The sequence below is a fragment of the Nuphar pumila genome, chromosome 9 (assembly GCF_984573655.1).
Source record: "Nuphar pumila chromosome 9, dmNupPumi1.hap1.1, whole genome shotgun sequence".
Classification (NCBI taxonomy): Eukaryota; Viridiplantae; Streptophyta; class Magnoliopsida; order Nymphaeales; family Nymphaeaceae; genus Nuphar; species Nuphar pumila.
Genome location: NC_143257.1, coordinates 121,473,348 through 121,483,234, shown reverse-complemented (window position 1 = coordinate 121,483,234; position 9,887 = coordinate 121,473,348). Strand labels below are relative to the sequence as shown.

Sequence of the window (9,887 nt, the reverse complement as noted above, 5' to 3'; positions counted from 1 at the left end):
TAACCTTCTTTGGATTAATGGGAGGTAGGCCTACTCTTGTAGGTACATAGAACTAAAGCAACGAAGGGCTATATGTTAATTTAGCTAGGGATGGCAGAGGATTGGGGTAAATCGGGCTCCACCTCACCCCATTTGGATCGGGGATGAAGGACACAAAACGGGGATGGAGGTGAGCATGAAGGTTAAAATTTATCCCAGTAAGGGGATGGAGGTGGGATGGACTTACGCTTCTCCCATCCTGCTCTGTCTCTGTCTTGATCCCCGCCTTGGCCTGCCCTGCGCTATCCCCAATTCTTCTATGAGGTGAGAATAGAGCAAGGTGAATTGAAGCCCTCCCCCGCCTCGCCCCCATTTGGACTAGGTTTGAAGGACATGAAACGGGGATGAAGCCGGGATGGAGGTTAAAATCCATCCTTTGTGTGGGGATAGAGGTTTGAGTTTTGACATGCGGCAGGGGTGGAGACCTTGTCCCCCACCCCGGTCCATTGCCATCCCCAAATTTATGGGTCAATTAATGCATACAATATTGCCCATCGATTGGAAAGTCTTTTGCGGCTCTCAACACTAATTTTGTTGTAAGCCACAGGGAGAGGGGACTTTTCTCCTTGCTTGATAATCAAATAATAATAATAATAATAATGACAATAATAATAATAATTATTATTATTATTATAATAATACATACAATATTGGGTAACATCATCATACATTTGAAACCAACCAAATATCTTTGAAAGTGAGATAATTTTCTCTTTAATATTGTTGTATAATATTTTTTTTTGTTTTCAAAAGAAAGAGAAATTTTATTACTGATAGGAAGAATTCAACACAAACTTAACAACGAATAGGATGATGAGAAATCACCCACTAAACAATTCACAACAAGAAATTGTAAATGAGATAGAAGAGAGATAAGAAGAGAGCAGAACATAGCACACAAATGCATAGTAGACGATGATTAAACCATGCAGTTTCAGACCCTCTCCCTGAAAGAACTAAGAAACTTTGATCTGGCCCCTTGAGGAAGATAAAGATGGGATCCAAAAGGGCTGTATCACAGTTTTGTTATAACCTGCAATTGAAATTTGCCATGACCAGAACTGTGGTAATGTGTCTTCCACGAATTGAATAAGAAAATGGATGATTGAAGCAATTTTCCATCAAGTTTTGACTGGCTCTTCAAAAGGGCCCTGAGGAATCAGCACAACTCACCATAAAGGATGAAATGGATGGATTCTTATATTTATTAGGTGTTAAACAAAATATGACAAAAATTATACAAGTGGTTCATGTAGAAATAGTCACAATAGGTCATGTAAGTGTGGGTGTCGAACACCAACAACAGTTATTCATGTTCAAGCACCAATGGTTGTTATTCATGTTCAATATGGTTCCAACAATACTATTGTTGTGAATCATCATTACCAACAAGTCTTCTGAAACTCATCCATGATATTGACAAACTTTTTTATTCATTAAATATTTCTGCTGATACATAATTGGTCATTAAGCACACTTATTTATTAATTATAAGTAACATTGTTACATATTTAAGAGCCATTTATTGTATGTTAGGGGTGCGAGCAACCCTTCCATGGGAGTTAAGCAAGATGCAAACGCGGTCACAACGAATATCTCTAGTAGCACATATTAGCTCTCCCATAAAGGCAGCCATTACATTGTGGTTCTCCCTTTCAATAATGGTTTTGGCAAAGCTTCCTTGTGTACCCACCAGTTCTGGCCATGCGCTCTTACCTGCACCCAATTGTTGCATCTCATGTTCTTGAAGCAAAAGATTAATGATCAAAATAATTACAATTACAATGTTAAGATAAATGATTTGGTGCAACTTCATCAGAAAGCCCTCAGAAGTAGAGTTGATCTAAGTTATGGTAGACGAATCCGACCAATAAGCAAGATCCAATCGATGGCTTCACCACAGTTTTTTTCATACTACTACTTATGAGGTTGAGTGACCTTCTTTTCTCTCTCTCTCTATGATGATAAAAAAAATGTAATGTTTTCATGTGAGGAGCAACATAATGCCCCAACATGTCCCTATACTTGACGAAGCTTAGAGAAAACATGCAAACTAGCCTGCAAGCGGGTAGGATATAATTAGACAACCCATCCAAATCCAACATATTACTTTCAGATTCAGACCCAATAATAAGATCCAAATGTGATTTTGGATTGCATTCTGCTTTGCTAAATGGGAATTCATTTGGGATTGGATTTCCATCAGTATTTTAAGTCGGAACGAACTTTCTTACTTATAAAGATCCTAGTTTTAATTGTTTTCATCACAGGTTCCACCATTACCACAAATATGTTGGATCCTAATTTAATTAGTCCAACTGTATTGGATCTTATCTGCATAGTAAATTTCAGTTGCAGATTTGGATCTAGCAAGAATTTGCCTGTATCCAATCCATTTGCAGCCCTAATGCCAAGTAACCATGTATCCTATTACCATCCTTAAAGAAGGAGGTTGAACACGGACCAGAGGAAGTAGAGGAAGGAGAGCTTATTGGAGAAGCGGCAACCCAAAGACGGGAATTTTATTAAATCATTAAGGATATTTTAGTTATTTTACTAACGGGCTTCGGGGATGAGACAAGGCAGAGCGGGGTCCCGCCTCCATACTTGCATGAGTTTTGATTTCAACTTCCATCCCAGCCTACATCCATGTTTCATGTCTTCCATTCTCATTCAAAATGGGGTAAGGTGGGGTGTCGGCAGGTCCACTGTCAGGGCCACACCTGATGGCTAATGTTTGACTGGCTCAACAAATTATAGCCCTATATGGAATAGGGATAAGCCTTATCATGATACATTTTTTTAAGGCATAGGCCCAACGTTTTCTACTTTGGTTGACATTATTTGCTTCAGATTTTCCAATCAGTGGAGTTCAAAAGAATTCTTAATCAAAGAAATCAACTTAAAAATAAACTTGATTTTATTTTTAACTAAATTTTTAATTACGAGCCTAGCTTGGTATAAAATTTCATAAAACCATACTGTTTAATAACCGAACTTCATGGACTTATGCTTCCCCAGTCCTGCTCCATCTCTGTCCCAATCCCCGCCTCGCCCCATCCCCTATCCTTCTATGGGGTGACAATAGAGAAAGAAGAAATGGAGCCCCACCTCGCCCCCATTTGGACTGTGGTTGAAGGACATGAAACAGGGATGAAGCCGGGGGTGGAGGATAATATACATCTTTGTGTGGGGATGGAGGTTTGAGTTACTACATGGGGCGGGGGTGGAGAACTTATGCCCTACCCCTGTCCATTACCATCCCTAAATTTAGGGGTCAATAATGCATACAATATTGCCCCTAAACTGGAATGTCTTTTGCGGTTCTCAACACTAATTTTGTTGTAGACCACAAGTTGGGGGACTTTTGCCCTCGCATGATAATAAAATAATAATAATAATAATTATTATTATTATACATACAATATTGGGTAACATCATCGTACATTTGACACCAACCAAATATCTTTAAAAGTGAGATATATTTTTTTTAATATTGTTGAATTCTATCTTTTTGTTTTTGAAAGAAAGAGAAATTTTATTACTGATAGGAAGAATTCAGCACAAGATTAACAACGAATAGGATGACGAGAGGTCACCTACTGAACAATTCACAACAAGAAATTATAAATGAGATAGAAGAGAGATAAGAAGAGAGCAGAACATAGCAGAAAAATGCAGAATAGACGATGATTAAACCATGCAGTTTCAGACCCTCTCCCTGAAAGAACCAAGAAAGGTCAATCTGCCCTCCCTGAGGAAGATAAAGATGGGATCAGAAAAGGTTGTATCACAAGTTTGTTATAACCTGCAATTGAAATTGGCCATGACCAGAACTGTGGTAATGTCTCTTCCACAAAGTGAATAAGAAAATGGATGATAACAATTTTCTAGCAAGTTTTGACTGGCTCTTCAAGAGGGCCCTGAAGAATCAGCACAACTCACCATAAAGGATGAAATGGATAGATCCTTATATTTATAAGATGTTAAATAAAATATGACAAAAACTATACAAGAAGTGGTTCATGTAGAAATAGCCACAATAGGTCATGTAAGTGTGGGTGTTCATGTTCAAGCACCAATAGCAGTTATTCATGTTCAAGCACCAATAGCAATTATTTATGTTCAAGCGAGTTCCAACTATACTATTGTTGTGAATCATCATTACCAGCAAGGCTTATGAAACTCATCCATGATATTGGCAAACTTTTTTATTTATTAAATATTTTTGCTGATACATAAATGGTGAACAAGCACACTTATTTAGTAATTATAAGTAACATTGTTACATATTTAAGAGTCATTTATCCTACGGTAGGGGTTTGAGCCACCCTTCCATAGGTGTTAAGATAGACGCAAACGCGGCTGCAGAGAAAAATTTTAGTAGCACATGTTATCCCCGGCGCAAAGCTAGCCTTTACATTGGGGTTCTCCCTTTCAATAATGGCTAAGGCTAAGCTTCCTTGTGTACCCACCAGTTCTGGCCATGCACTCTTACCTGCATCCAATTGTTGTATCTCATGTTAGCAACTCATGGTCTTGAAGCAAAAGATTAATGACCAAAATAATTACAATTACAATGTTAAGACAAGTGATTTGGTGCAACTTCATGAGTAAACCCTCAACAGTAGAGTTGATATAAGTTATGGTAGATGAATCCGACCAATAAGCAAGATCCAATCTATGGCTTCACTAGCACAGTTTTTGCCATACTACTACCTATGAGGTTGAGTGGCCTTCCCCCCACCCCCCTCTCTCTCTCTCAAGAGAAAAAAATGCAATGTTTCCATGTGAGGAGCAGCATAATGCCCCAACATGTCCCTATACTTCACGAAGCTCAGAGAAAACATGCAAACTAGCCTCCAAGCGGGCAGGATATAATTAGACAACCCATCCAAATCCAACATATTACTTTCAGATTTAGACCCAATAATAAGATCCAAATGTGATTTTGGATTGCATTCTGCTTTGCTAAATGGGAATTCATTTGGGATTGGATTTTGATCCGTATTTTAATTCGAAACAAACTTTCTTTCATGTAAAGAGCCTAGTTTTTATTGTTTTCATCACAGGTTCGATTATTACCACAAATATGTTGGATCCTAATTTAGCCCTACTGTATTGGATCTTATCTGGATAGTAAATTTCAGTTGCTGATTCGGATCTAGCAAGAAATTGCCTGTATCCGATCCATTTGCAGCTCTAATGCCAAGTAACCATGTATCCAAGAAACTAGCTGATCGATTTCATGTTCTAGCTGATAACATGCAAAGCCTAGGACATTATCCAAACAGGAGTTAAAGGAGGAAGATTGTTATATCGATGTGCATGAATGATGTATATATACCTTTGCAACGACTGGCAGCCATGGATGATCCAACAAGGAAGAAGAGGATGACAGCCACCCCCATGACATTCACTATATTTGATGACCTGCATCCCATGGCTTTGTGTTGGGTTGTAATCTCTGTCTCTCTTCACTTGCAGGTAAGGTATATTACTAGTTGGAAATTTATAGATGAGGTTCATTAGAAGTGGGAAATTTATAGACGTACTACTTTGACTAACATGGTCGTCTTGTTTGAATGTTAACTTTACAAGAAGAGAGAGAGAGAGAGAGAGAGAGAGAGAGAGAGAGAGAGAGAGAGAGATCTAACTTAAAGTTGTGATAAGGCTTATCCCAGTTGGTATGTATTGGTGGATAAGCACCGTCATCAGCTGCCATTCCCACCAACCCTCTTTTATGAGAAAGCTGAGTTGGTAGAAGTTTTAGAAACGCATGCCCTTTCTTACCAAATACTTACTGTGGAGCTTTATCTTGGCATTTTGGTTTATTTAAGATGTGTGTGCATGTGCATCAGCCACACAAAACCCAGAAAATCACTAAAAGCGTGTATCGACTTTTCTTGTGTAAAACACTAACACGAAAAATCACTACGCAGACGGTGATATTCTGTATAAAACACAAAACACAGAAAATCGTTAATGCACAGCGATTTTCTGTGTTTTGTGTGGCCCGAGTAGTTCAATTTGTAAAGTACACGGTCCCGATCATTGGATCAGCTCTGGATACTTGAAATTTTTATTCTTCTCACCTTTTTATCTGAAAATATCGCCTATAAAATTAATTAAAAATAAAAAAACTTTTCTTACATAGTAAAGAAAAAATTCAGAAAACACCCGATTAATAAATAGCTTCATGCTTTGGGGCTATTTCTAGTTTGTTTGTCCCTTATCCGATACAAACAAAGTTAGGGAAAAGAGGCATTTTTTGTTAGTTTTATCAAATATATAGGATGCAAAGAGGCATAAAGTGGCAATGGTGCAAAATGAACCAAGTTAGGGAAAAAACTTTTTTGTTAAAATGCTTGGCTAAACAAACGGGGTGGGGGTGGTGTCGGCAGGTCCACTGCCAGGGCCCCACCTGATGGCCAATTTTTTGACCGGCTCAAGAAATTCTGGCCCTACATGGATGGAATAGGGATAAGCCTTATCATGACACGTTTTTTTTAGGCATATGCCTAACGTTTGCTACTTTGGTTGACATTATTTATTCCAGCTTTTCCAAACAGTGGAGTTCAAAAGAATAATTAATCAAAGAAATCAGCTTAAAAATAAACTTGATTTTATTTTTTAAGAAAATATTTAATTTCGGGCCTAGCTTGGTATAAAATTTCATAAAACCATACAACAACAACAACAACTACGCCTTCATTCCAAAACGATTGGGATCGGCGATATAAATCAAAAAAGAAAATCATTCTGGGTCTTCCACATGAATCCTTCTCCTCCAATCATTTCTATCCACTGTCATGTCCTCATTGAGGTTCAAAGCATTCATATCATTTCCTATCACCTTCATCCACGTCTTCCTAGGCCTACCCCGACCTCTTTTAACTAATATATTTTCCCATTTCTCCATCCTTCTAACTGGAGCATCATTAAGCCTTCGCCGAATATGTCCAAACCACCGTAAACGATTCTCTCTTATCTTATTTTCAATGGGTGCAACGCCTACCTTCTTACGTATCTCCTCGTTCCGAATCTTATCTTTTATTGTATTTTCATACATCCATCTCAGCATACGCATCTCAACTACACTCATTTTTTGACCGGCTCAACAAATTTTAGCCCTATATGGAATAGAGATAAGCCTAACGTTTGCTAATTTTGTTGACATTATTTAATCCAGCTTTTCCAATCAGTGGAGTTCAAAAGAATAATTAATCAATCAAAGAAATCAGCTTAAAAATAAACTTGTTTTTATTTTTTAAGGAAATATTTAATTTCGAGCCTAGCTTGGAATAAAATTTCATAAAACATTACTGTTTAATAATCGAAATTGATGGGTTTGACCCGGATAATTAATCGGAGACCCTGTTCTTTGTAACCAAATGCTGACCCTATAGGATCCGGTACGGGTGGGGATCCAGTCACACCCAATCGTTATAGGAAAATTGGTTGTCATCCCTCCACAAGTGCAGACACTGGTTACTATTCCTTCATACATATCCATAATTATACTAATGTACTTGAGAGAGACATTTTTCTTCATCATTGTCCACCAGAGAACGTCCCTAGGTACTCTATCGTATGCCTTCTCCAAATCAATAAAAACCATACACAAATCTTTGTTCCTCTCTCTATTTCTCTCAATAAGTTGTCTAAGAAGATGTATAGCTTCCATAGTTGATCTTCCAGGCATAAAACCAAATTGATTCTCCGATATCATGACAACCTTCCTCAACCTAGACTCAATCACCCTCTCCCAAAATTTCATAAAATCATATTGTTTAATAATCGAAATTGATGGGTTTGACTCGGATAAATAATCGGGAACCCTGTTCTTTGTAACCAAATGCTGACCCTATAGGATCGGGTACAGGTGGGGATCGAGTCATACCCCGATCCATTGATACCCTTAATATGAATACATTGCACACGTGCCTTAGATGTCATTCATCTTAGGATGAAGATAAGTGGCATCCAAGGATGTCATGCTTGTTCCGGAACGCGTTGTACTTTGATTTTGAGTAATTTACAAAAACACCAGTGAATTTATCATCTATTTACAAATAGCTGCCCAATATATTGATTATTACAGGTAGCTGTTGGTTTTTTCCATTTATATTTCAAAGACACAATTGACCATAAGTCATTTAAGTTGACCTTTGTGTGTTGTGCTGCTTTTCTTGTAAGTAGCTTATAAGTTGGACAGCTTGTCGTAAATTATTATTTTTCAAGCTATTCAATGCTTTGGGATGAAGCACTCCATCTTTTGATTTTCAAAGAATTATCAATCAAGAAATCAGTTAAAGGTAAATTTAATACTATTTTTTCAAAAAAGTGGTAAAGTTTTACACTTTTGGGACACTGAATAATAATAATTAGGGAAGGCAGAGCTATATATCAAAAAAAGGTGGTCTAAGTCAACTTTCTAAAATGCATAATTAACCTAAAGTTTTTTTATCTTGTATGCCACTATTACATCAAATACAAATTATTAAAACTGACATGGGCACATGGTTCCACGCCAGATCTCAACTTTTTGCAAACTGCTGAGCTCAAAACCCCTGATCTGAGATCTCCAAAAATCCCACTTAAATAATGAAGATCCACGGTTTTGAGATTCAAGTCTCTAAAACTCAGCCTCAAACTGAAATCTGTGTTTTGTCCAGTTGATTAACTGTTTAGTTTGTTCAAGTTCATGTTTAGAACAGTTGGACACAGACACACATACAAAAGCATGCATCACTAGTAAACTAGATTGTAAAATCGGATTTGAGTTGTTTTTATTATTAGGTAGTATCAAGATAAAGATAGTTTTTTTACAGCAGAATCTTTTACCAACTCAACAAATCCCAATGGATCTAAGATAATTTACTTACAATAACTTACTTTTTTTTCAAGAAAGACGGGGAAACCATCCTCTAAATCCGAGACCTACCCATACTCCAGGGGCACACTTAGCCCAGAACTCACCAAGCTGCAGTTGACCAAGGGCTTATATCCCTTGCTCTCATTAATGCAAGGGAATGATGCTCATAGGAATGAAACCCTGACCACCCGCCACAGGTCTAGTGGCAAGAAGAAGCAGGTTATATTTTCCCCCCACCAAACAGAGTCTTCGGCGGTTCGAATAAGCGCCACATATGTAAGCACATGGAGCTCGTATTCCCGTGTGTGTCGACATCAGTTAGCATCGAAGTCAAGTGTGATTGCAAAGACATGAGTACACTTTCTCGCCATTCACACCATGAAACAATGATTCTAGAAAAAGATAAAAATGTCCATCTAAAAAAAGAAGGATAACGTTCTGTTTTTGCCCTAAACAATAAACTCCTCTACTGTAACAAGAGCTCCTCGCAACATTTTGCCATAAACGTTTCAGATCACTCTTAGACGATGCACCATCTGTGGTAATAGGAGCTCTCCTTGACGACAAACCCTTTGCTACCGTCAGCTATCGTTGAAGCACCCTTTGCCGTCGTGTGCTCAGTGAGAGCATTGTTGCCACCATCAGCTGCATCTACCTTGTTTGTATTTCTCCTCCACTGTCGGATTACCAAAACTCATGTCGTTTCAGTGAGTTTCGTGTAAGGTTTCATTATGTAAACAAATCGATTTGTAAATCTAAATGCTAAATCTTATAATTGATTGTACTATTCAAGCTAAATAACACCTATTTTCGTACTAAAATAAATTGACTTTTTACCTATCCACCTTTTGCGCATCAAAAAATAGTTACCATGATATGTTCTTTTGAAGGTCAAACATTACAACGATATGTACTTATGAAGTCTAAATTCTCTAACAATGTTGTCAATAAAGTATTTTATTTCTTGTTG

At 37.7% G+C, this 9,887-nt stretch overlaps 1 long non-coding RNA gene across 1 annotated transcript; it reads right to left on the bottom strand.

Moving 5' to 3' along the window:
- Positions 1–4,264: 4,264 nt before the first annotated feature.
- Positions 4,265–5,625, bottom strand: LOC149829148 (uncharacterized). Its single transcript, XR_016434197.1, has 2 exons — positions 5,387–5,625; positions 4,265–4,537 (listed from the first exon to the last, which is right to left on the bottom strand). It is a non-coding gene; the product is annotated as an uncharacterized LOC149829148 (long non-coding RNA).
- Positions 5,626–9,887: the final 4,262 nt, after the last annotated feature.